Raw genomic sequence first — 26158 nt, 5'->3', positions numbered from 1 at the left:
AAGCTCCAAGTCTGTGTGCGTGTGCGACCAACGACAGCCGCGCGAACCTCTCGACGCTCTCTCGCCATCTCTTTGCCGTCACCCTACTTTTGCTTTCGCGCCTCTATTTGCCTGGCGAGAATCGAACCGCGAGTTTTCTAAGAACGCGCGTCAACAGTAACATCGTCTTTTTCGCGTGCCTCGTCCATCAAACTCGATGATCCTCTCGTCGCTCGATTCTCGGCCAGCGCTGAAAGAAACGCAGCGCGCGCTCGTGGCCGAAACTTTGCGTTGCGGCGCGATGAAAAATCGCTTTCCTCGGTCGGGCCAGCCGGCCGGAAGGAGGGCGAGAATAGCACGGCCGCAAGAAGAGGCGAAGGCGACGGGTAATTAATCCGCGGTTTTTCCTCGTCTAATTAGTTGGATTTATTCCGTTGGTTCCCCTTATCCAACGGGTCTGCTCCTCTCGACGCGGTCGTCAGTCTCCAGCCGGCGGCTCGACCGGTCGGTCTTTCGCTCGCACCGACTCGCAACTTGGACGGGCTGATGTATGGAAATGTATGCGGGGAGACGGAGGCTCGCATTTTTCCAGCCACGCTGCCTTCATTTCCACCCCACCGATCCCCGCCGCCGTGCCTTCGCCCTCGTCGGTCTCTTCTCTGCCCTCCAACACCGTCAACCACCACCGCCGCCGCCATCACCGCCGCCACCATCACCACCACCACCCCCTTTCTCCGAAGCTCGTCTCGCTTCTTTCTCGGCTCGTGGCAGTCGTGTCATCCCCCTTAATCACGCGTCTACTCGTTAAATTCGTGTCAGGCCGCGGTGTTTCTCGCGGCCGTTCTCGGAACGAGCGCGCGACATCCAACGTACTTAACAAGGGATCCGCGTGCACGCGCCTCCGCACAGCTTTTCACTTTCCATTCTTGGTCTCTCCTTCTCGTCATCTTTCACCCGTGGCCGTCGCCGGCCTTTTTATCGTCGTCGAACCCTCCCCTCCGAAGTCCGCTTATAAGGTCACGCGACTTGTCGACAAATTCCCCGCACCGTTCGCCGTCCGTGGTTTCCGTAACCTACGGCCGATCCGTAGCCGATTCGCGGCTGAAACAGCCACGGAACAGCGTTTTTCGCTTTCGTCGGTTCCTCTCGTTGGCTGCGAGCACGAGCGTCAGGGCTCTGCGACCAATTTTCAACGCCGCCTTTACGTGACGCGTATAAATTCTTCCCTACGTTTAATATTTATGCTCGCGGTGAACGCGCCGCGATATCGGCGCTGCGAATTTTTGTGCTCGTTGTAATAATTAGCGGAGGTGATGCAACAGCGATCGTTGCTTTACATCGTTACGTGACCAAATTAATTTTTCATCCGATCCCGTCGAGTTTTAATTAAACGCCGCGTTTCGGATAAACGCGGCAGGCGCGCGAGGCGCGATGACGGGGCATTTCGTTCGAATAATGAGCGCTCGAGTACGTTTCCCGCAGCGATTTCGATCGGGAGAGGGTGAAACGCGCGCAGGGACGCGTGACAAAACATTAATGTAAATGACGCGGCCGTGCGTTTCACCCGGGTCCATTTTCTCACCCGTGGAAATTACTTGCGTCGCAACAGAACACGCTCGGTAAGAAAAACTTTTATCCGCCGTCGCCAACTCGCCGTCGAATCGCACGCCGATACTTTCGACGGATTAAGGCAGCAACTTTTCATGAAATTTCGTCGTCCGACAGCATCGTGGGAATCGGAGGAGTTGCAGCCGCAGGATCCCTTGGGCAATGCTCCGAGTTCTCGACACACGAGATGCGGAGACCGGAGATCCCCGGGAAGAAAAACAGTCGCGAGTGCGCGAGTTACAGAGCAACGATCAGCGGAGCGGCAACACAAAAGAATCGCTCGGCCATGTTAGCGTCTGCTCTTTTCCACGACCAACGCATGGTTTTTCGATCGACGGTGCGAAAGAAACGCGCGTTCGAGCAAAGAACGAGCGAGCGCGTTCGTCGACGTAACGAACAAAACGAATCTCGTCGAGTAGAAAAAATCGTAAACGTTTCGCTGCGGAAGAATATCAGAGTAATAGATAAAACACGATAAGTGCATACCGCATGAATTATGCATCGCCCCGGTATACGCGATAATTGCCGCGCTTCATTAAAACCAGATCGCTCATTGTCAAGGCAAGAACGCGCGGCTTACGAAGCCATAAACTCGTCACGAGCAACGATCGATATCGTTAGCGAGAATCAGGATCGCCGATGGCCAACAACCGCGTCGTGATCGGGCTCGGTCGAATCTCTCGCACCGTTGTCAACCGTATTTTCCATGAAACTGCGATCAAAGGGCAGCTATAAGCCGGATTCCCAGCGGTTCCCTACTCTTATCGAGAATTAAACGTTCGCTGGAATCGGTAACGGTTCGTTCGAACGCACGTTCGCGTCCGGCAACGGACACTTGGACACGGGCGAAAAACCGCAGATGCGCTGCGAGACAGAAATGGTTAGCGGGGGGAGGAGAAGGAGGAGGAGGAGGAGCAGAAAGACAAGGAATAAAAGTACGCATCGAAAGCGAAGGAAGACGGCAAGAAGGAGCAACGGTGTGTATATGTGGCGAGGTACGGTGAAGGTACCGAGACGGTATGCCGCGGCGATGCCCAGCCACGTAGCTAGCAAAGTAGTAGGTACGTAATGGGCAGTAGCCAGTAGGTGGCAAGGCTGCGTGACGAGGCGATTGCGAACCGTGACTAAAATATTTAAAAATATGTATCTTTCTGGCTGGACTGCCGTCCAGTTCCAGTTCCAGTTCCAGTCCGGGACTCTTAGTCGGAGACCACCGCATGCCGCTTCCTCGTCCTCACCCCCTTACCACGCCGTATTTATTTCGCGTTTCCTTCCTGCCGCGAGCTTGCCCTCGCGCAGCCGGAGGGGCTGCTTCTGCTGCTGCTGCTGCTGCTGCCTCTTCGTCGCTGCAGCCCTACGACCTTTTCCAAACTGCCAGCCGTTTCCTTCCTTGCTTTCTATCCCACCTTGAAAACGGTAAGTCGACCAGTTTCCAGTCGACGCTTCTACCGTTTCTTTCCGTACGTTCTGCGAAGGGTGTTATCAGCCGATTTACGAAGCGTAATTACGGAAACGCCATTCGAGAAATTATATGGGGCGAGACGCGAAGAAACGAATGCAACAAGGGGAAAGCGGGGAAACGCCGAAGAACCGGCAACCGTCGCCCGCTGCGATTCGCGCGTATCTCACGCCGGCTAGACACGTTAGATCGAGCCGCGGCAGGTGAGTTGCAACAACTGCAGGTTCGAACGTACAACTGCATCGGCCGGGGCCGGCGAGTGGTCGTGCAGTTCACCATACAGGATGACCTCAACGATCCGGGGCCCCGGCAGCCGGGTGCGAAATGCCGGCAAACGGTCGTGGCCGGGTCTGCGCGATGCATATTCATGATTCTTTTTTTTTTCTGATCAGCCATCGCGGGAAAGAGGAAGTGAGTTCTGCTGGGCGCAACGCGTCACCGCGCGTTAAGGACAACCCGCAGGGCACCGCGACGCGACAGGGCGCATACTAATCACCTCACCGATTTTCGAGACTTCCGACTCGCAACCGACTGTTTCTCAGGCTTCCTCGGCGTAACGCTTTTCGAGATAATCTCCCTGTCGCTTCGATAAGCTCTCCCACGACTCTGTCGTTGTCCCTTTGCGCGTCGTTTGTCGCGATTCCAGGTTAATAACACGCGAATCGGCGTTTCGTTGCGATCCGACTCGAAGGAACTGAACGAACGATCGCCTCTTGCCACGGTGAACGATCGTTTATATTTTCTCTCCTGTCTCTCTCTCTCTCTCTCTCTCTCTCTCTCTCTCTGTCTTATATACTTCTATCTCTGATATACTTTCGAAATGTAAGCGCCATTCGAGACGATTATGCCGGCGATGTCGCGATCCTATGTAAATGCAGGGGCGGGTGAACCGCTAATGGGGCATTAAATAAAAATATTCATTGGCGTACGAGAGGACGGTGCACGGGGGGCGCGGCTTACAGTTTTATGGAGCTTAATTGTAAGCGAAACGCGGCGTTACCGTTTCGCCGGGTCGGGGCATTAATTTAATTCGCATCGTCTCGGATTCATTCCCTTCCCGGGCCACGCGGTCGCTAGAATTAGTACGATCGTTCGAGAAAAATCCGTCGTTGTGCGCGTTTCTCGTTCGCCAAGTTTCTGAAAAATTGGCGCGACCACCTTCCTCCAACGTTCCTCCAACTTGTATGGAATTTGTGCCGCGTGTAGGGGCACTTTTTTAAAAAGGACGAACGCTTTTACGAGCTGCGCTCGAAAACGCTCGAAAGGAAATCGAAAAGAGACCGCGTCGAAAGATCGACCAAGAGAAGCCCGGGGATTTTTAACCGACACGCCGCAGAAAGGGGTGCGAAGGGGCAGAGGAAGAAACGTACCGTCTTCGTACCGGTAGCGGTAGCAGTTAGCGCCAAAATAAAATAAGGATGGAACGAAATGAAAGGCAGGAAAAATAAGTCGGCCCTTATCTCGTCCTCGTCCCGTTCCGTTTGGCCTATGCATATTCAGAAGGCACGTTGGGCTCTCTTCGTCCCTCCGCGTGCTCGGACCTATCTCCCGCTTTGTCGCGCTCCCTCTGGCAACGTAAACTCTACGAGGCATCCCCGGTTCTCGTGTTTGGTACCACCGGCTGCTTCGTACCACAACCGACTCTATACTTACCTACGTCCGCCACCCGCTAATTTCTAGGCTTCCTTCTTTAATTGCACCGGCACGATAATAACACCGTGTTCGACCGTGTGTACATACATATATCCGTCTGTGGACGTAGCGAGACCTGCGAGCCTTGCGCACGTCCGAGGCCGTGCGTCGGTTCTGCCCGTGAGCGTAGCACATAGTAGTAAGTAGGTATGCACAATGGTATCGTCTAACGAGGCGACACCTACTCTCGCGCCCTCGCCACCGAGATAATCTTCGTCGTCGCGGCTCCTTTTTCTCGTCGTTGGACCGGGATCACGCGATTCCCCTTTTTACCCGGCGACGAGCCACTTTCGAATCGGACGCGCCGAAACTCGTCGCGCGGTAAGTCGACGTTCGTCCGTTGCGCAAAGTCGGACGCGGCCGAAGATCGCGACGCCTTGACCCGATCGGTGCGCGGCAAAGCAGAGCGAAGCGGCGGCGACGATTTAGCATGCGAGTCGCGTGTATTTTAGTGGAATAAGGTCGGAACCGGGCGACGCTCCTGCTCGAAGAGGTCGCGTATGGTATCGACGTTGCCGGACCCCGTTCGGTCCGACACAATGGCGCAGCGATCGTGTCTCTCGGAATGGAACGAAACGGAACGACTCTGCATTGTCCGCCGCCGTGACACGCGTCTTATCGCATTCTTATGACGCGCGTGACACGCGCTCAGCGCCTACTTAGAGAGCCGCGCGGCCTTACTCGTGCCTTCGCTCAGGCACACGGTCCAGTCCATTATGGCCGTGGAAAACGGACCGGCCGATCGATCAAATCCGCGCACACCGCCGCTCTACCTGCGCCTCCGCCACGGACGACTTCATTAGGAGAGACGCTCGCGTTACCGGATTCTTAGCGATTAGAAACTTTCCACTCGATCGTCCAACTATTCGCTCGTACCGTTCCTACTAGACGTTCGATGGTATCGTTCGAGCGTATCGAAAACGCGTTCCATGCGATCGTTTCTTTCAAAACGGAGACGATCTCTCGTTCGCTGGGCGGCTTTCAACGTCGACGCGTTACCGTCATTGGCAGCGAGCATCGATTACCTACCAGTTTCACTGGTCGAGGTGGAAGCGCGATACCGTTAGGCACCAGCCTCGTTACCAAACTAAATCGACGAGGGTCAAAGCGCCGGGACAACTAGGCTTTGCATCGAGAGTCTTCTTTCCACCGCTAGCTGCTATTGCCAAGATCGTTTCAGGAAATTCTAATGCAGGCCAATGTTTTCTTCGAAGCGAGAAGGTTGAACGCAAATCGCGCCAGCTGGGAACGTTAAGAGCGTGCAAATAAAGTCGATCGTACGATCGGCCATGTACCAAAGATGATTCCCGAGCAACTCTGTACGGCGGCGAGGTAACTTCATCGAACGATGCGCGTATCCTTTTGGACGAAGAAAATTGGCGCGTGTGGCAGCGGTCGATCCCGTTAAGCGCCGGCCAGGTCTAGGTAAACGGTAAACGCCCGTTCCACGCTACGTCGGAATGGATCAAAAAGTTGGATCGGTAGGGTGTCTATCGAGACGGATACCGCGTCGATTAACGATCGGTGAACGAGAGTGGCGCGGTGCTCGGACAGATATCGAGGAAAGATGGGCGCGGCACGCGGCATTCCTCCTCGAAGAGCTCCGATGGCATTGTTCCATCGCGTCGCACCTCGATCACGCCTCTGTCACGTGGCCCACAATTCACGGGACGTGACTCCTCGTCCCTCTTCGACTGTCTACCAAACGACCGTCACACTTACATCGTAGCTGCCTCGACCAGCTAGTACATATTTCTTTTTTTCTTCTTCTTCTTCTTCTTCTCGCTCTTAAACGAATCGCCTGACAAAAATGCGCCTTGCGAGAGAGCCTCGGATCGATTGGTTTTTCCGATGGAATACGAATCTTCTAACGGTGAACGAAGAGGAAGCGTGGAAAGGTCGAGAAAAGAGCGGTGACCAGCCAAAAAGCGAGGAGCCATCGGTTACCGGGCAATGACTTCCGAGATTATATATATCGCGGTATTTGTGTCGTTCGAGTTTTAGCGGCTCTCGTTGCGTATTCTCGAACGATAGATATCGTTGTAGCCTCTCGTTGATATTTTTCTGGCTGCGGTCTGGCCGTGTCTAACGGCGAACGAACGGCGGAGAGCAGCGCGGCGCGCCGTGTAATCGACGGCGTTCGTTCGTTCGTTCGTTCGTTCGTTCGTTCGTTCGTTCGTTCGTTCGTTCGTTCGTTCGTTCGTTCGCTCGCTCGCTCACCTGCCTCTCATTAGAAGCCTTATCGCTAATTAATCCCTACAGGAACGGCGTCACGGCTCTCGTGTCGTTGGTTGCCTCGCGTTTCCTCCCTCCTCCTCGTCTCGCCGTCGTTTCTGCCTATTATGGTTATACTTCCTGAACTCGTCACCCTACCTACCATCCTAGCATGGCGAACACATCCCCGGTGCGTGCAGGAATCGCGCAGACCGAGAGTCGCGTGTTTCTCCTTCCGAAACGAGGGGATAAGACCGAGCCTTTTGAGAAACGAACAGTCATCCTCCGTCTTGCGATAAATCTTTTCGTGTTCATCTATGGAAACGCTGCCCCCTCCCCCACACACCCTCCCCCGTTACGCTGGATTTAATGAACTCCGGAGTGGAAAGGCGAGCTTTCATGGAAAGTAAGTACGTACGCGGGTCCGCAGGAAGGAACTGGTCAATTAAAATTGCCGCGGAATCGCAATCTCCGCCTTGCTCCGAATCGAGCTTAACGCGACAACCTTTGATTATCGCGCGATCCCATCGGGCCGACTCTTTTCCACGCTAATTAATAGACTTAACTAGTTTACGCCGTGTTACGTAGCCCCATCCACGGAAGCGGAGATACGATCGATGGAGCGTTCGTATCGAACGCCAGCCGAGAGTTAACAAACAAATAAGCGAGTTCGTTGCGTCGCTCGTTCCACCTGGATATCGGCGTTTCGGAATTCAATCGAGGAGAATATATAGCACATTCGAGGGAAACACGGAAGACCGTGCGCCGGTGGTATCGCGCGTAACGATTCGCGCTGACGACGAATAGCTCGTGATTGCGCAACAACGATCGCGGCGGAATATCGTACGGGACAAAACGATCGCCGTGTCCGTGGAATTACGTAAAGAAGCACTCCGCGGGAGGCACGCGCTGCTGTCGCGCGACGTCGATCGTACACGTCCGATTCGTTCGGCCGTCCGGCGTGCGCGCCGATAACGCAGCTGGCGACATTTACAATAATGTATTCAGTCAATGTGTCAAGAGGACCGATCGTTGTTTCAGCTATCCGCAACGTTGTTAAGCCACTTAAGCCCTCGGCTATGCGACAGCTGGCATAGGTCAGTATCATTATCTCGCGAGGAACGAGAGTGAAACGACGAATCGATAGACGGACGTACGGCACATTAATAAACATGAAGAGGAGACAGCGCGAGGATCCCTACCAACCTACCAACTTGCTCGGAGTCTTCCCAGTTCCTCTCTTCTCTTCGCTTCTCGTCGCATCTCTTCGCTTCTCTTCGCTTCTCTTCGCTTCTCTTCGCTTCTCTTCGCTTCTAGTCTCTTCTAGTCTCTTCTCCTCCCTCGGGTTATCGGCCATTTTCGCTCGATTCTCTCGTGATTTTTCTGCGCGTTCCATGCACGCGAAAAAATCTTGGATCGATCTTCTCGCGCAACTCTCTCCGTGATATTCCTTCGACATGGAAGGTATTTAGTGGGCGGTGAACCGGTAAAAGCGAAGCGATGGTTTCCGCACGCGTTCGCCGGCAGCCTGAGGTCGTGTCGAAGCATTTTTAAATCGATCGACACGCGATACCCCTCGAACAGCTGTTTTAGCGTGAGCCGGCGCCGATCGTGAAGCGTAATCGAGCGGTGCGCGTTACCTCGTAACGCGCGAAGGAAAGCGAGAAAAAGAAGAAAGGATCGAGGCGTGTGCAACCAAGACAAAGCCAGATAGTAGTACACCTACCTACCGGTATAGGCGCGCGAGGAGAGCCGGCAACTTGTTAATTATTAATCAGCATGTTTAATTCATATTGCGCGCGCCAGCTGTTTGTTTCCTTGATGCGCGCTAAGGTCTTGTACTTACTCCACCGCTTAAACGTTACCGCAGGTAAGCATCGCGCTCCGGGTGCTTAGGAATTCTCTCTCTCCCTCTCACCGGCCACAACCTCCGCCTTCACCTTCTCCTCCTTCGCTTCGTCTCTATCTCGTCCCCCTTTTATTTTCCTCTCTTTCCTTTTCTTTCTCCGTTGCCTCTCCCACGCCATGCTGTTTACTATGTATCCGCTACGTAACGCGTTCTCCTCGTGTACATATGCACCTCGTGCATCGCGCAATCACAAGGTCGTCTCGTACACGAGCCTACGCGTGCACCTCTTGCCACAGGAATCACGTCGCCTCCGTCTTCCTTGTCTCTTCGTTGCTTTATCGCCTATTTTTTTATTTCTCCTCCTCCCAGCTTACCCCTATTATCTCTCGGTATCTCTGTTCGCGAGATACTCGCGTTAGAAAATTGATGCGTCTCTGGCTCTTGGAACGTTACGACGGGGAACAAGAAAGTCTCGAGAACCGTATTCCGAACGCGACCGACACCGAGTCCGCGTAACGGCTTCGATAATCCGTGGCGAACCTCGTTTCTCGCGCAACATCGGGGTGGACGAGGGAGGCTCTCTCTCTGTCCGTATCACGACGTTCCTCGTCTCTTCTTTTCGCGGCAGCAGGGCTGTTTATGGGTTTATTATACGAGCGCGGCTCGAGAAGGCCGCTCGCTTCCACGGGGATGACGCGAAAGTCAGTGCCACGTCCGGATGATTCAGTGTCGTGAGCGTTGGCGTGCATACACGCGCGAGACCGAGCCCGGCCGCGGTGGATCGCACGCGAAAAACATCCCTCCGCGACGGGTATGTCTAAAGCGCGGGCAGGGTCATAAAAAAAAATACCCACCGAGTGAAAATAAATCTAACCTCGGGTCGGCCAACTGTCGGGTCTCCCTTAACGCGGAGTAATAGAAACGAATGACCGTGAGAGGATGGAAGGGACCGAAAATGGAAACGACACCGGAATCTTACGTAATACGATGGACCTCTCGCGAACGAGAAATTTCTTCCGACGGGCATCGTTCGCCCAGACCAATCGACCAGTTTGCCTCCGACTTTCGACGAACTTTGAATTTTGCATCAACTAGGAGAAAGAAAATCGTATCGCGTGCTTCTGTCTATCGGCCGGTAGATGTAACGTACGAAAGGGATGAACGTGAACGCGTAGAACGCATCATCTTCGTTTGCCGTATTAGCACCCAACTGTACAGCCATCCTAATCATTAATCGCTCGACTCGAACGAGATGCTTTGTCGGGAAGATGAAAAAGTCGGATATATATGGTACGTTAGATACGCTTTGGTTCCACGGCATTCATCCCCCGCTGGCTGGGGAGAAAGGAAAATGTTATTGAAGGATCGGGGCTGAAGCAAACGGAGGTACTCTGGAAAGCAGCGGCTGGAAGAGAGATGGTTACGAGGGGAGAGAAAAACGTAGAGGAGGAGGAGGAACGGAGGTCGAGTAAGAGAAAGACAAGGGAACGGAGAAGCACAGTGGGTTTACCGCACTGCTACCACCCTTAGCGCGGTCTGAGTTCATTGCGCGAGTCATCAGTATCCATAAGCGATGAGTTACCCCTGGTTCCCTCTCTTTCTCTTGCCGTGCAACGTCGCGGCGTCGTAGTCGATGGAACGAAGGAAGGAAGGAAGGAAGGAAGGAAGGAAGGAAGGAAGGACGGAAGAACGAACGGACAGGCAGGCAGGCAGGCAGGCAGGCAGGCAGGCAGACAGGCGGACGGACGGATGAACGGGAGGAAGAAAGGTGGTGGGAAGGAAGAGGGATAGGTTAGGTTAGATGGAAAGAGGAGGGTGCTGGGGGTTGAGTCGGGGCACCTGGTTCGGTTGTTCCAAGCACTCCTCCTCTCTGCAGCCGGTGGCTGGCCCAGGATGCTGCAGCGAACGACGGTGGCTGGTTGCCGGTGTACACGGGAGGAGAGGACGAAGGCCGAGGACGAACAGTGCCGGCGGTGGGTGGTTGATTTTCTTAGGTCAACGTATAATGAAGCCACCGCGGAAGAGACGGGAGAGAGAGAAGAGCACGGACAGGCATCGTCCTAGACCAATCCCCGGGCTTCCTGGAGAACACCCCGTCGCGGGGGCGAGCCAACCGGCGACTTTACTTCCAGAAGGAGCCTTCCAGAAGGAACCTTCCGGATCGAGCGGCTTTCGATACGCTCCTTCGAACGGCGATCCTCTTGCCTAGATTCTCTCGTCGCCCCTTCCTCCCCCGCCCCCGCCGTAACATCCTGCCACCGACTCTCGCAACACGCTCGCGGCCAAACTTCGTAACGAATGGTCCGCCTGTGCACGCTTCGACGATTGAATTAAACGAGCTACATCGTTTCCACCGTGACCACGACTCGCGTTACTTGATCGAAGAGGCGATTAGATTCCAGCAACTTTAGAGCCTCCCCTCACCCCCTCCCCCACCCTCTCATTTCTTTCTCGAGAACGCCTCGAGGATAACGCAAAAGGATCGACGACCGTCGAAGCGTAGCCGCGTCATACGTATCGAACATCTTGGTGGATTAATCCTGCCAGGGAACGTCAACGATCAGGCAAATAAACCTCTCTGGTTTCTAGTCGCGTAGTCGTCGAACGATGGCCGGACGCGATGGTCCACAGCCCCGACCGAGGATCGTCGAAAAGAAAGAACCGTGGGTTCGAAGGGAGGCGCGCGGAGGCAGGTGGCCGGTGAAAGTTGGTGCTCTCGGAGGCAAACGGGGCGAGATGGAAAAATTGCCTCGATGTAAAAACATGAGAATCGCTTCTCCGACGTCCACACTCGATAAAACGACCCCGGCCCAAGAGAGATACGCCGCGATCCAGCGAACCGTACCAAGAGCACTCGGTCGAACACATTTACGAAGACGCGGATGCGGCCGCGTACAAACGGATTCGATCGTTCGGTCACTTCCTTCTGTAGCGAATAGAAGAAGGGCGGATAGATAGAAGCGGGCGGAGGAGTGATAGGGGCAGGGAGGGAGCTAAAGAGGGAGCGCATGGAATCGAGTGGTCAGCTATCGAAACCTCCTACCAGCCGAGCACCCGTTCCACCCCCAGGGACTGGCTCCATCGGCCAATAATAAAAAATATACGATCTGTTGGCTCACACACGGACTCAACGGACCGGTACACCGACGAGACTGGTCTCGGCCGAATTATACTTCGAGGCTGCTTCTAAGTGATCGCATTTCCACATAGACGAGCTGGTCCGATACGATATGAAAGACTGGTCGGTACCGTTATTGCCGCGTGGCAAGCGTGAGGGGGCTGAAAAAGGGCAGCTTGCCGCGCAGCAGGATGCCTCTGCAAACCGAAATCGAGGGTATCGTCGAACTGGATACTTTTCGGATTCTTTATGATCGCCGCCACCTCCCTTCGGAAAACTCGCGAAAAAGAAAAAGAAAAAGGAAGAAAGGGCACGATGAACGATCGTTCGTCGCAACAAAGTTGCGATATTCCTCTCTCTCTCTCTCTTTCTCTACATTTTGCCTTCGATCCGTGCGCGTTAACGACAAACCTGGCTGCCGTAAAAGATATTTCTGTTATTTCGACGAAGACGAAGGAGCAACGAGTGCCGGCGATTATTTACGTCGGAGTAGTTTTCAGGAGAAAAGACGATTAAGCAGCGGCGGGAAGAGCGCGCGAATAATTACGAGAAATCTATCATCGAGCTCCCCTTGGTCGAGCGCGAGAGCGTAGAGGGCAAACTTAACGAAAGAAAGATGATCCATTCGTCATAATATAAAAATGGCCGTGACAGCGTTATCTGTGGCCATTTCCTGCAGCCGTACCGTCGGCTCCCCCCGGTCTCACTTGTCACTATACCGGAGGTAATGATCATTACCCGGGGTTTCGATCCCCGCCAAGGGTACAGCAGAGAGGTACAACAGCACAACCCCGAGCGAAGGAGCAAGACCGCGAGAGAGCGAGACGAGTAGGCGAGTCGAAAGGAAAAAGAACGAGAAGGGTAGGTAAGAGGGTGGAAAGTAAAAGACGGTGATATAGACTCGATTCTCCAGCCTGTTTCCCCCCGCTGCTCGCCCTCGCTCTCCTCTCTTCGCCGCATCAGCCATGGGTGGGACAAGATGGCCGTTGGTAGAACTTGTCGGGGCCCGGTCGGCTTTATGTGTCGTAATAAATGGTAATTTAAAACAGCGAGAACTAACAGTTTCTTTCTTTATTTCTTCCCCGTTGCTTCGTGCTCCAGAGGCATCCAGAGACCACCCACGCGCGCTCTACACGAGGCAAAGACACGCGCGAATATACGTACGTGGCCCGGCCGCAGTGGGGTAGTTTTCTTGGTAGGTGGTAAAAGGAGAAAGCCTCGCGATCCGCCAGGATCTCTGATAGAGGGTGCAAGGGGCTGGACGAGAGGCGCTGGCTGGCTTTCTCGCCTCCGTACACCGCCCCAAGAACCGTGAGCCAGCCAGTCAGCCAACCTACCCACGTAATATAAAGAGATATGTGCCACGGAATAGCATTACCATTAGGAGATATAGTTTAGCGAAGCCACCGGATGAAATGAGATACTGCGACTGAATCATGCATGAAGCGAAGGTGCGATTCGCCACCTTCTTGTACGGGGCTACCCTTCCCTGCTGTATCTACACCTACGCTGGATCATCTAGGGGGCTATCTGCTCGTCTCGTACCACGTCGATCTCGTCTTCTTCCTCGTCCGCGGATCTTCATCCGCTTCTTTCGGTTTCGCTAGTAGCTAGAGACTACTGAGAGAGACTGTAGAAGTCTCCGTGCTTTGGTTTCTCCTTTCCTTTCCGTTCCTTTCCCGCCCGCGTCCCCGCCCTCGTATCTCGCTTTCGTGTTTCGCTTTTCATCTCGCGCGACTCCTCGGCTGATCACAACCTCTTTTTCGCCGGTTCACCTCGCCTCTTTTTCCTCGCAGCCCCGATGAGAAAAGTGAATATGCCGTGGTATTCAAATGGCAGCCGTGCGACACTTTATTAAACGCGCTATTTGCATCGCCGACACCCCTTCGTCGCCCACCCATCCTATCTCGATCGAGACTCTTTTTCACAGAGACCCGCCGTCAAACTACCCTCTAAACCACTGATTAAAAAATCGACAGAAAGCTCTTGCTCTCTTTTCGCTGCTAGTTGAAAAACTTTGCTCCGTCGTAGACACGCGCTGGATCTATGAAAGGTAGATTAGGGCGCGACGCGAAAGACTCCTCGGAGTGTGTCGCGGTCGACGCAGAGAGATATTACGCGGAAGCGTTTCGGTAGAACAGTGACTGCACGGGGCGCGCGTGTACACATTATGCTAATTTGTCTTTTAATCTCGCGTCCTGCCACCAACGTTACACCCTCTTTTCCCGAGTGAGGCCGAGTCGTTGCTTTCTCGTCTGCTAGATTACAATCTGCGTAGATTGCGTGCTATTTACTTGCCGGCAACGCGTGAGTAATTTAGCCTTTTTATAACCACCAACGCGAGATTGTATTTTGTAGAACCGCGCTGCAGCGGTTGTACCTTCGAGCCTTCTCGTAGACGCCCGAGTATTCTCGTTAAATCTCGGTTGACGGCGACCGGGACGTCTCTCCGGTAGATAGCTCGAAGGGAAAAGAAAGCCAAGAGTCACGGAACTACGGGCAAAGTACATTCGTCATCCAACGTGCGATCAAGGTGGATTTGGTTCTGCGCAGGCAAAAGGACGGAAAGCGTCGGCAAGCAAAGAAAAGAATGCCGAATCAGGACCGGAACGAAGTAGGCGGGAAAAGCAGATGGTGGTGGCGACACTGGTGGTGGGAGCACTTATGCATTTATGCATTCATATTTCCGTGGTCTCTGCTCTCGAGACGAACCGTAAGAAGTCGTCCTCGTCGTCTTTCGCGGAGAGCTCTGCCGCGCGACAGCGATGAGGAGGGAGGCGGCGGCGAAGATGACGACTAGGCGCGCGATGGTACCACGCCACCATGCGAGAAGAAAGACGAGTACCACGTAGAAACGAGATAGAGAGAGAGAGAGAGAGAGAGAGAGAGAGAGAGAGAGGAAAGAAGCGGTGGGCGTAAAGTTGCTCCGGAATAATAATACAGACAGCTCGTGCCTGCTCGAGGAAAAAATCTGAATACATGAAACGTAATGACGAGCCGAGTGTGGGCCTCTCTGTACCGTCGCGGCCATTTCGGAGATGTCTGTATCCTTTTAAAATACAAGTTTCCGTGCTTTATCGATCGAACTTTGATCCCTTGAACGCGCATCGATCTCTCTAACGATCCATCGAATCTTCCGGAAACTTGCGTCCAAAAGATCGTCTCGTCGACCGTCGTGCGAAAAGCAGTCGCTGCTCATGTTCTTCGTCACGAGCCGAAAGAAGTATGATTTTTTCAAGAAATTCGGAGTTATTCCCACCGTGCATTAATCCGGCGATTACGTTCGAAATGATAGTTAGAATTTTTGCGTTTTTAAAATACCTAGTTTAATAGTTTACCTAGACTGAGGCAACATTTTCTGGAACTAGAGTCGACGTCGGCTAGAGGCAACTCCGACGGCGACTTAGAAGAAGGTGAAAGTGTAAACAGTACGGTACGTGGAGGATGTAAACGGAGGAAATTACAGGAATAAAGGGAAGGAAGGATGAAGGAGACAATAAGGAAGGAAGGAAGGAAGGGCGGAAGGAAGGAAGGAAGGAAGGAAGGAAGGAAGGAAGGAAGGAAGGAAGGAAGGAAGAAGGAAGGGCGCCGTCGTAGCCCGGGTACCCGTGGCTCCGCCTATCGGCGCGCCGCCTCGCGGTGGTGAATACATTTAGCCTGGTTAGTTTACAAATGAATACAGCGATTGAAGCAACTTATAATATCAATGTACTTCAGGCCGTCTCGCTCGCACGCCGGGCGCCACCCCTTGCGGGCATCTCGCTTCCACCCACTCTCTCGCGGGGTTCCATACAGAATGGCCATATTAACTTGATAATTAGCTCGGTTATACGACTTGCAGATGAGGAAAGACTCGGGACGGACGTCGGCTACCCCTACCAGGAGTGGTGCCAGTGTTCCTTGCTCTGCTCCCTATGCTATGCTCGACTCGGCCCAGCTCCTCGTCGCTCGTAGGATGGATATAGAACCCTTAGTTCGTATTCCTCTCCCTGTCTGCCAGGAACCCCGGTGTGCTCTCTCTGCTGGCTAGCTGCGCGTTCACGCCACGTTCCGCTCTTCCTTCGCCCGTTTCCCGTAGTTGCTCGAGTCGCGGAAATCAACTCCAGTCTACTCGAGTCCGTTCGAGTCTATCCGTTCGAACCGCTCAGTGAAAACTCTAAGTGGCTCTGGTCGTCTTGGTCTGTGCTTGGTGTTGGTGGTTCCAAGGTGTACGTCGGAGATCACGTGTCTAGCGCACGTCGAAGGAGTCACGTGCTTGGTCGCCGCGCCGACATCCGGAGGATCTCTTCGACTGAATCATACCGATGGTATCCCCTAGCGGGAAGACGGACGAACACGGAAGGTAGGTGAAGACGAACGGGAATTGTTGTCTACGGGGATTTAGCTATCACCGCCTTTCGAACTTCGAAACTAAGAGGAAAGACGGCGATCGCAAGTGCGCTGCGCGCGGTAGTCGTCACGGTAGACGAAGCGGAGAAGCGGACTAGGTGGCGCCTTGAAGAGTCAAAATGGCCGCAAAGAGGAACACGAGAGAGGAAAGGAGAGAGGTAGAGGGAGAGTGAAAAGGGGGAGAAAGAGAGGCAGGCAGATGATCGGTGGCGAAAACATCGCAGTGCCGTCGCGCCACGTCGCTTTTCGTCTCGTCTCGTCTCGTCTCGTCTCGTCTCGTCTCGTCTTCTGGATAAGTCGGCTCGAGCGGAGCCGAGTCGAGCCGAGCCGAGTCGTGGCGTGGCCCCGTGTCCTCAAAGAGATCGCGCGAAGGCCTTCTCGTCTTAGCGCGGAGCGCGGATCAGGAATACAAAGTACGCTTCGTTGAGGCGCATTCCGGGAGATGACTGGCATTGAAAGCTGCCTTTGGGGCCGCGCCTGCTTGCTTGCTTGCCTCTCCGTCTACGACCGGAATACAGAGGATGGCGGCCATATTAGGCCTCACCTCCTTCCACCGCCTCCTCCTTTCTTCTCCTGCTCCGTCCTCCTGCCTCCTAACCTCGACTCTTCTCGCCGGATCGCCCATCGCCGTTCTTCTCCTCCGGACTTTTCGCAGTAAATACTCTCGCATCGAGTTATCCAGCCGCGAGACGCGACAACCACTCGACCGTCACGCGGACACCTCTATCGAGGAGACCTGGCGTGTATAGTTTGGCCGAGCGATCGAGCGCGTTGCCGAGAGCGCGATGCCTATTCCCAACGAGCGATCGTTCGTTCCACTCGATTCCCCGAGACCATCGATAGAATCTTCCGTTCGAATATTACGACTAATCGCTACCTGTCGTCGCGTTCTCTGCTCGTTTCGTACCTCGCAAATGATGGGTTCTAGACGCTTCGAACCTTGTGGATTTATCGCAAAGGTGTCTACCGCGTTATATCCGTTCCGGTTACCTGCTATTACCGTTGCACCTGCGCACGCGAGCACGCCAGCCACTCTTTGCTTTTCTGCTCTTCTTCCGTTGCACACGAGTCCTCGCCAGGATTCCTCGACGTCTATGTTAAGGAGAGAACGATACTGTTGTATCTGTAGCAAAGTTACGAGAGGAAGAAGGCATATTGCGAGAACGGAGACGAAGGAAGGTCGCTCGAAGGCGGACCGCACGGTGCGGTGCGATGCGATACGTACATACGTGCCGTCACGTACGCGACGAGGTTTTTACTGAAATAAAATCTAAATAAAGCGACGGCACCGTACACAGCGATGCGCGGCTGCCACAAATTGTGTTCCCATGAACGCCGGCTCGAACCCGTGAGAGACTTTGCCCCGTTTCATCGTTACGTTCCCGGTATCGACCACCGAGGCTCGTGTGTCCTGCTCGATTCTCCAACCAGACGTTCCTCCTTTCGTTCTTCCTATCTTTCTTTTTTTCCTTTTTCTTCTCGCTTTCCGAACTCCACTCTACTCCACTCGACTCGACTCGACTCGAAAGAAGGTGCTAATTAGCTATCAAGGACATTGAAAAGATCGACCGATTTGTCGGACACGGTCGGATCTCGTGTCGGCGTAGAATAGCATGACTCGATGGAACATCCTCGTAGGTCGTAGATCCTCGTCCTCGTCCTCGTACGACGCTGTGACCCGTATCGAGCAAGGTCGGAAACAATCGTTAGCCGGAGCAACGAAAACGAGGCTGTCCGGCAATAAATTCGGTCGCGGAGTTATCGAGGATAAGAGGACGGGTACCAGGGTGCACGGTAACACCTGCCCAGTGTGGGTGCCACGCGGAGGGCAAAGAAGCCGACGAAAATAATGTATGCACCCCAGTACGCACAATGGAAACTCGAAGAGCGAAGCCACCTGAGCCTGCAGGCGGACGCGGGAGCGTCATTCGAGCCGGCTGTTTGGTACTCACGCCTTCCATCGGCCGCTGTTGCAACCGACGCCACAGCCAGCCTAATTATTCCCGCAATTTTTCTTACGCTCGAGAAACACGATCCTACGAGTTACGATAATTGCGCGAAATTACCCGCGCCACGCTTGTATTTTCTCGTGATAACGCGTTATCTGGCCTGCACCACGGTTCCGCAACCATCGTCACGACCCTCCAACGACTTTTCGCCGTCTTTGGATCGAAATATCGATCGCTGGTCGAAGAGGGGAAAGCCATGGGAATCGTCCGGGCAGGTTTACGGCATCCGAGAGCAACGCGAGGAACGCGAAACGAGGCAGCGAAACGAAAAAGAAACCGCGGTTTCGGTGGAACGTTCGATTGCGCGCGGCGCAAGGACAAACGAGCCGGATTGCGGGAAACTGTAATAACTCGGGCTAAAACGTAGTTATCGTTGCCGGGCTGCCGTGATTATTTTCATTACGGTACGCGAGCGATCGCTATCTACGGCTTCCCACTGTAGTCCGCGCCGCAGAACCGGGGCTTAGATTTCATGTTTTTTCTTAATGATTCGAGCAATTAGCCACGCTGAGTGCTCTGACTTCTCGTTCCAGCTCGCTCCTTCGCGTCTCCTCCCCTTCCTTTTGCTAGCCGACTACTACTCTCCTCGGTTTCCCGAACCTTCGCGCTAAGGGCGAACCACGCGAAAAAAGGAAACGATCGTGCCTCCGAACTATTACTTTGTTTACCGCCACTGTTAATTAAAAGGTACGTCGGTTAACCGGATTACACGATATCTTTGCTCGCCGACCTTCCAGACTTTCCCGCGTAAAGTCTCTAACCTTCTCGCAGCTTGATCCTTGGAAAAATAATCTTTCGTTGGCCAGCGAGGTTGTACGTGGCGAGGGGGGGAGGGGAGGGCGAAATTTCATAACCGCCGCGATATCGAGGAACGACGCGAAAAAGTCGAGGACGCGGGAAAAGGGACAAAAGAAGCTCGGTAGAAACGAAGAAACGAAAGGACCGGGCCGCATTTGCGTATTGTTATGTTAACGGCTGGGTAAAGTAACAATCGGCACGGGCACAATAGCGAAATCCTCGGTGAAAAGAGAGAAGGGGTTTCGTAGACTGAAAATGGAGAACTGGAAGAAGGTAGGGGGAAGCTGCGAGCAACGAAGAATCTGCAGGAGAGGGTGGAGGCGTTATCGCATTATCGTATTGCGGCGCCTCGCTGCCGGGGACTTGCTTTGCCCTTACGTAAATTCCTGCAAACAAAGATTTACACCGATACAAGTGAGCCTTCGCTGGAGCGCGCAACAGCCTCCATCCCCTCGTCACTCTCGTGAAATCTCGCTGAGCAGACGACCGAGGAAATGGCAGACCGTCCGCGACGCTCGTTCCCTTTCGTATTCCTCGTTTCCATAAGAATCTAACAGCGCAGACGACTCCCTTGTTCGTCTCTGTCACCGATAAAACCTTATATTTCCGAAATCCTGCGTTCGTCGCTGACCGTTTCGATCGCGCGTCCAAGTTTCTCGGCCTCGTCGACGCTTTTGCACGCGCGTCGCCGAGAAGGTGAACGAGCGACCTGGTTTCGTCGCACGACCAAGCTCCCGGCCTCCGGAAACCGCCAACGTAACACGGTAGAAGGTAGACGATCGAGTCTCGCGCGGCACGTCGTCCACGTTGATCAGTGTCCAGCGTCGTGCAAGCAGTTCCCAGGCCGAGTAAAAGGTGTGCAGGTAGTTTTTCAACAGATAACCAGCACAGGGTGAAACGTGCACACAGCCCCTATGGTAAGAGGGGTGGGCCTAACGGAGGAGAAAGAGGAGGAAAGGACGGAGGACAGAGTGGCGAACGGTGGCGGGTCATGGGTGGGTGGTGAATATGCAAATGTAATTGATATTACTTTTTAAATATTCCCCACTCTCCACGGCAAAGCGGCCACCCGTCTGTTGTTCGTTCGCCTGCAGCAGAGGGTGCGCGCCCAGCTTTATACACTCTTACTCTAAGTGCCTTTTACCCCCGTGTCCCAGCACCCCCTTTTCTCCGACAAGGCGCGCCGCTACCCCACCTCTTCCTCCACGAAGGTAATTAATAGGCTCGAAGATCTACTACGAGATCAGAACGGATAACGGGCGAACGGCTATCGTTACAAGTGGACCGTAACGAATTATCGCGTTGGTAAGGGCTGCGCGATTTGTTTCTTTTCTCCTTCGGTTTAATCGCCTTGTTTTTCTACCTCCTCTTTCTTCGTTCTGCCGTGCCCACGCGGCCTGCCATTTCGAGTTCCAACTGCGCGCGCCAACTGCGACCGCTTTATCAACGATTATTCGATGTTAAACGATCCTAACGCGACAAACATATTACCCGATTTTTCCGTACGATTCGTCAAACGCCGCCGTCCCTCTCCGATAACTGATCTAATTTCAACTGCTGACGGAATCTACCGGATTACCATACATTAATTTGCCCACACTGGCCAATGAATTTATTAGTTAAATGCATCGCATTGCCGGACCGCTAATTACAATTTATGACGCAATAATAGACTAGTCGGATAATTGTCCGACAAAGCGTAAACGGGCATCCCGACAAAAACCATCGAAGCGAATCGACGAGAACGAAATAGCGGATTATCGCCAGTTTCCTCTACCGGTCGGCGTTTTCTTGGATTCGTCGGTCCGTTCGTTCGCTCGGAAAGAGAAACGGGCCGATCGACCGCGCGTTTTTCGTCCACCTCTTCCAATTATTTGACGTTCTACTTAACGGTCGCGGTGCGTATTTTCTTAAGGGAGATTTATGGAGAACGAAGACGCCACCGTTGCCCGCATAGGCTATGGTATCCCGACGCGATTTTACGTACGTACAAGTCCCCGTATAAAAGAACGTCTGCACCCGTTTCGGCCCGAGGAATTCCAGCGACCGGGCCGCCTCGATGCACCGTTAAATTAATGTCCACGCTTGCCACTCGCACCTTTCTTACCAGCGAATTCCGCTCCAAGGTTTATATCTCGGATTCGTGATGAATCGCGCCGGTCAAACGATTATTTAAGGGTCTGTACGCCGAGCAGGAAACTCGCGCTCGCGCCCCAGCCTGTCCGTGCACGGCTGGCTCTTTCTCCTTGGGATTTCGATGCGGTTTCGTTGAAAAAGAGAAAGTATCGAATCGATCGCTTTTCCCTCGATGCGATTTTCATCGGAATTACGTAACCGTAGGTGTTCGAGCCGCGTCGTTCGTGCCACGAAATCGTTTTCGCCTCTATCGTTACGTTCAATTCGCGCGTTTCGTTCGACAGGGAAGCGAGGAAAGGTTATAAGAGTGGCCTAGAGAAATATCGCGGTTACCGCAAACACCTTTAGGAGTCTGCGTATTATTACGAAATGGCCCGACGAGCGTTATCGTGTCAGGTATAATAGGGAACGCTGCGTACCGGTTTAACATCCATTCACGCAACCATAAAAATAATCGCCGTTTTTGCTTTTCATTCGCTACGAGCATATTCATTAAGATTTACGATACTACGAGAGCGGACGAATAATTAGCCGTGAATTTGTGTGCATCGTGGCACGCGTTCCCGCAGCGATGTTTGCAAGAATCCGACAGTCGATTCATCGGTGACGACGATCTGCGTCCCAGCCTCGAAAACCGATTATCCTTGCCAGCTGGAGCTTTGGTGGCTTTTCATTGCGGCGCAGCGATTAACGCGGCTGGAAAGTCGATTGTCTCTAAAATAGACGCGTAACACGGTCTCTGAAATATTCTTTGTTATGTAAAAACGCAAAACAGTGCGTGGCTTTCTCATTAACGTCAGACAGCTGCATAAAAGTTGAAAGCAATGTCTTAGAGCGGTGATTGAATAGTCGGCGATTTGCACGCGTTGAGAAGCGGCACCGAGGGATTCCCATTGCGCGAGTTCTGCCTTTGGCTGCAAGGCAAATGGTAGCGATTGAATTCATGAACTCATGCAAATGTGAGAGCAACCGGTAGACTAATCACCGATGCGCTAATAACGTGCTCGCGCTCGTGCTCGCGCTCCTTTTACTTAATGACTCGTAGCCCCGGCTGAACTTGCGCTCCATCAGCCTGACGGATCTGTAAAATCGAAAGTATTACGAATAGTTCGCGGTTCGTTTGGTCGCTGCTGCAAGGTTAGTTACGCGTCGTTTGATCAACGGGCTGGATCCTGGCCTGTTGTTCGTCGCCGGGCTGCCTCGGTCGAGTCGAGTTATCGCGAGTGCCGCACAGACAAGCTTGCAAATACGAAAGAGACGGTAACGGGAAAGGGCGGCGAGTGCGTAGGAGGGACGCGTGTCGCGTAAGCGACGCCCGACACCCGACGGACGCCATCGCCACCGCCATCGCTATCGTTCCGCGCCGTTTTCTTTCTACTCGCACGCTGCTCCCGTAATTATCGGGCTTCCTGTCGCTCTGCTTCAAAATGGTGGATTATCTGGCTAACCCGCGAGGGGATCGTACCAACGGCTTCCTGAAAACTGATTGGGACGACGAAAACTTTCGTTCGTTCGCCGACCGGAACCATCGACCAAGCTTCCTCGCCGCGTTTCCGTGAAATAAGTAAGACCGATGGACTCGACGTCCTGTCGTTTGGTAGCATCCGGCGGCGGCGATATACGATGGCCACGGATTCGAAGCGGTGCGCGTGCGATTACGCGTTTTGCGTCCAGCGCGAAACGAAACGAAACGAAACGAAACGAATGGAAACGAATGGAAACGAAAGGACGCGGTGCGACGCGACACGGAACAACGAAGGAGAGTGGAGCGGAGAAACGGGGAGAACGAGGGAAAGAGGCGGGAAGAGTGGCGAACGCACGTACGCGGTCGTAGCTAGTTGCGTGCTGCGAGTAATTACCGGGTTCCCCGTGGTAACGCACCAGCGATGGCGGATCCCCCTGAATCCTGCAGGCTATAGGCATTCGGGCATTCGGCCGACGACACGGCCACGGTGTTCCCGTCACACCGGTGGTTTCAACGCCAATTAAACACCCGCTTGTCAAGGAGACGCCGAGGGAGGGGAAGCGACGTCGACCGATTCTCCGTGCCCGGCCCGATTCGGTGTCGCACGCGATACCCCGCGCACCGTTTCGCTCCCTCGACGTATCAACGTCCCTTATTACCGTCCACGCGACGCCGCGACCTTACCCTTCCTCCTTCTTCCGAAAGTTCCTCGAAAGTGCATGCCGCCTCTCGGCGATATTTTTCGCGCGGTCGCTCGGTCGCTCGGTCGCTGCTTGCTCTGGAGAAGTCGGCTCGACCTGGATTCGCGCTGCCAGAGGCGCAGTTACACCGATCGTAATTAAAAATACGCGCGGTGCGTGCGCGTGTGCCGGAAAAATAAAATTCTCGGCGAACGGTTTGACAAATGCGCTTTCCACGAGACGTATATCGGTCGGCTGGCACCACGCTGGTCGAGCGCGTATCGTCGAATCGCCACGCACCTGCGAGTTCCTTTCGCGAGAAGGAACAGGAATAATCGCGGATGCATGTAGGTCGCGGCTAACCAACAATAAGCGATAGTGAAAACGTATTCTGTGCGTGCCACGATAACGAGTAAAACGCGGTGCGAGCACGCCGTTGCGTCGCTAATTCTAGCGAAACTCGCCGCCTCTTTAAACACCTTGCTTGCCAGCCTCTGCGCTAGAAACGGCAAAGTCCCCGGGCGAAGCGAATGAAATCGAGCGGTTGTCGTTATTGGTCGGACGACTTGACGAGCTTTCCGTACGGAGATCGATAATACGACGCTGCCAACTACGTTGGAGCTAACGGTAACGCTGTCGAAATTCAAAAACGGCACAAGGTTACGAAAATACGTTTTATCTGACGCTTAATGCGCGTTTAGTTTTACCGATCAACCTCGTGACGTATGCCGACCTTGGTCGATTCGAATTCTCGTCGGAAAATATTATAGCCGACGAGACGTTATCTAAAACGGGCGTCAACGCGGATCAACAGTATCGACGATACTGTCAAAGCGCAATTTATTTTCCGGTCTGATAACGAGTAGTAATCAGGCCGTTACAAATTTCTGACATGTACGATAAGAATTAGAGCGGCATTGGTGAATTAACAGAAGGAAAAAGTACGTGCGGATCCGACGGTGGAGAGGAAAGAGGCGGACGAGGAGCAGGAGGAGGAAGAAGAAGAGGAGAAGGAGGAGAGGATCGCGAAAATAGCAACGGAACCAAAGAGTTTCGGACGTGGAGGACGTTCCGATAAATTAGTCTAAAGCGGAGGGTGAAGAAGGGAACTCTTCTCCCTCCTACGGCAATCAGCCCCCCGTGGCTTTGGTAACGACGGTTCAACGCCAGTTTTAATCACGTCGCAGTCATGGGGTGCCCCTGCTATCACCCATGGGGCCATTTCATTGAAACGGTCGCTCGCGCTCCATCCTCCGCTGCTTTATTAGCTCTATTCGTGTATTCCATTCAGCTTCTTATCTAAATGGAGCCCATTGGTTGTTGCTTCGAGTTTCGTTCAACGCTTTCGCGAATCGTCGAGAATCTTTACGAGAATCGGACGATCGTGACAGCGGTTCGATGATCGTAAACGTGGCTACATCCGGCTACGACACGGTTTTAGATTTGTTCGACTTTCGGCAAAAAGAAACGAATACCGAATGGTTGGTCAGACGCGGGGTTTAGATGATATCTGTAATCGTAAAACCGATACACCGGCATTATTGCCTTTCGTTCCGTTAGTCGTAATCGGACCACGAATAGTTTCCAGCGTTCCGCCGTTTACGATTTGATTTGCATGGCCGATAAGAGCGCCGATGCCAGGATAATAACCACTAAACCTTAAGAGCAACATGTGTAACGCCGCGACCCGGGAATCGTGCTCTCGCCACCGCGGATGCGAATCGTATCGGCCGGAATAAAGCGGCTTTCGTTCGCTTTACGATTATCGTGCATTTTTTACGCCGTCGTTTCGGCGGATTCGGACCAGCCGTGGTCCGCTTCGACTCTATTCGTTAGCCCGACACGAAACCCATAAACCATCCGCGATTATCTCGCGAATTACGAGATTTAAGAGTTGCACGCGAAGCGAGCGAAAGCGGGGCGGCGCCTTTCGCAACTTCTCGCTTCCGTGTCAGTAATTCGGGAAACTTGTTGTCCCGAGCCGGTCGCGTTTGGCTGCGCGAAGCGAAACGTCCGGAGGACCGCCGAGGGTATAATTTTCACGCGTCTCGAGCGCGATCGCTTCAAAGACAAGAAACGATAGGCGATACGGAGGAAGCGGATAATTAAGCCGGTAGATAAAACGATAGGAGTCCGTCGCGATCAGGGCGACGTCGGTCTGGCCAAGTGAACGGGTGTGATGAGCAATCGAGAGAATGCCTGCCGACTTTTCCTGCTTCCGGGTAATGCCGCGCGGCCAAACGCAATCGCGCGGTTATCTCGATCGACCGCGAGACACGAGGACGATTCGCGCGAATCGCTGTTAAAAAGCTACTTACGCTATCTGTGTACGCAGCGAGCGAGACCCGTGGTCACGGGATACGGCCAGCAGATAGGTGGACGGTCGATACTTTTTGCGCACGGCTAGCTGTTACGTAAGAGGAAGGCCGACCGCTATCTCGACGAATCGGTGTTCCGCGCGCTAATTACCCATCGTGCCTGGCAAATGGCTTCCGCGGGTTACTTCGAACCTGGAACGTGCGCGAGCTCCTTCACGATAAGCCAGGAATTTTAACTACGGAATCGGTTTGTTAATGCTGAAAACTTTTCCATTTTCTCCAGCTATTCCCCCCTTTGGCCGACCTCGTCTCCGCTGTTCTAGCTTTTCTCCCGTTGAACGAACGCTCGAAAACGTTTACGTGAAAACTGCCGACCGATGCGCGAAATCTCGATCAACGCGCGCGAAAGCCAAACGAGAGTCAAAGAACGGTAACGCGGTAAAT

General features: G+C 53.6%; 1 long non-coding RNA gene across 1 annotated transcript in view; it reads left to right on the top strand.

Annotated features, from left to right (window-relative positions):
- LOC122572247 overlaps window positions 1-26158 on the top strand; it is a 91352-nt gene that overhangs the window by 43441 nt on the left and 21753 nt on the right. Inside the window, exons 2-3 of the long non-coding RNA XR_006318426.1 lie at window positions 15288-15579; window positions 15761-16261. This is a non-coding gene — a long non-coding RNA (uncharacterized LOC122572247). The remainder of the gene's footprint in view (window positions 1-15287; window positions 15580-15760; window positions 16262-26158) is intronic.

The sequence above is a fragment of the Bombus pyrosoma genome, linkage group LG10, assembly GCF_014825855.1.
Source record: "Bombus pyrosoma isolate SC7728 linkage group LG10, ASM1482585v1, whole genome shotgun sequence".
Taxonomy (NCBI): Eukaryota; Metazoa; Arthropoda; class Insecta; order Hymenoptera; family Apidae; genus Bombus; species Bombus pyrosoma.
Note: the sequence above shows the minus strand (reverse complement) of the source record. Positions and strands in the feature narration are given on the sequence as shown.